The following is a 1,636-nucleotide window of genomic DNA, read 5'->3' as shown; positions in this document are numbered from 1 at the left end:
TTCCCCTATTCTTATCTTCCACATTCTTTATAGCTTTCTTTTACATTCTGTTAATCCCCCATTCCCAATTACAATTCAGCCATTTATGTTTCTATTCTTTACATTCTTGCCATTTATATTCCTGCACTTTATTGCTTTCCTTTACTTTCATGTTCTTTATAATTCTGCAATTTAATTTATACTACTCAATACTCTCTATTTGATTAGCTTAACTAATTAACTCATTAGCTAACACTGCTCAATCAATCAATCTCTATGGATACGATCCCACTCCTCGTGGGTTATTACTTGACGATATTTGGTGCGCTTGCCAAAGAATGGATTCATTATATATGTGGGGTAGTGAATTCCAGTCATCAAGTTTTATGGCGTCGTTCGCGGGATTGATTTGAATTGACAGTGATTAAGTGGATGAACAATTAGATTAAGCATTTCTTTTATCTTTTTTAGTTCTTTTGTTTTATTTCTTTTTAATCTTTTTTTTACTGCCTGCATACTAACACTAACAAGAGCACACTAACTGTTTGATATTTTGTATCAATTAGTTTGGCTTACCCACCCTTCTTTCCCAAGGGTGTTAACATTTTCCTTTTTGTGATTCTATTTTGTGTATGACAGGGAGATGAGGAGTTGACATCTCGTACGACTCTGAACCAGAAAGAACATTCTTAAGACTGAGAAGAGAAGCAGTGGCCAGAGGAAAAAGAGTGGTTGGTGAAGAAGAAGAAGAAGATCCAACTCAAACCATGGAAGGAGAAGCACACAACCATCATGAAGAAGCTGTTGGCAACCATGCTCCTCAGGAGAGGAGGGTGCTAGGTTCCTATATAAACCCCAACCGTGGGAATTATGGGAGTAGCATCCTGAGGCCCAACATAAATGCCAACAATTTTGAGCTCAAGCCACAACTCATAACTCTTGTTCAGAATAACTGTTCATTTGGAGGAAGTGCTCAAGAGGACCCTAGTCAATATCTGACTACATTTCTGAGGATTTGTGACACGGTAAAATCCAATAGTGTTCATCCGGACACTTACAAACTACTCATGTTCCCCTTCTCTCTTAGGGATAAGGCATCAAAGTGGTTGGAGTTATTTCCTAAAGAAAGCCTCACCACCTGGAAAGATGTTGTTAACAAGTTCTTAGCAAGGTTCTACCCTCCACAAAGGATCAATAGACTAAGAGCTGAGGTCCAGACTTTTAGACAACAAGATGGGGAAACTCTCTATGAGGTCTGGGAGAGATACAAAGACTTGACAAGGAGGTGCCCCCAGATATGTTTAATGAGTGGGTGCAACTATACATCTTCTATGAGGGGCTGTCATATGACTCTAAAAAAGCTCTAAACCACTCCTCAGGAGGCTCACTCAACAAGAAGAAAACAGTCAAAGAATCAAGTCTCTGAAAGGACTCATATGTTTAATAGAAACTGTTGCCAGCAACGAGTATTTCTATGCCTTTGAAAGGACTCATAAGAAGGGAGTAATAGAGCTCAATTCCATGGATGCTCTATTAGCTCAAATAAGATGTTCACAGCTCAACTGGCAGCCCTGACCAAGCAAATGGAGAAGAATCAAGTCTCAGCTGTCCAAGCTCAAGCATCTCCACAAGAGGAAGAATGCCCAGAAGTTGAAGA

The 1,636-nt window shown here is 39.4% G+C and overlaps 1 non-coding gene across 1 annotated transcript; it reads right to left on the bottom strand.

The window, feature by feature from the left end:
- Positions 1-1,175: 1,175 nt before the first annotated feature.
- On the bottom strand, positions 1,176-1,282 carry LOC112746200 (small nucleolar RNA R71). The gene has a single exon (XR_003174095.1). It is a non-coding gene; the product is annotated as a small nucleolar RNA R71 (small nucleolar RNA).
- Positions 1,283-1,636: the final 354 nt, after the last annotated feature.

Source organism: Arachis hypogaea, chromosome 14 (assembly GCF_003086295.3).
Source record: "Arachis hypogaea cultivar Tifrunner chromosome 14, arahy.Tifrunner.gnm2.J5K5, whole genome shotgun sequence".
Lineage (NCBI taxonomy): Eukaryota > Viridiplantae > Streptophyta > Magnoliopsida > Fabales > Fabaceae > Arachis > Arachis hypogaea.
This window is presented reverse-complemented; position numbering and strand designations above follow the sequence as displayed.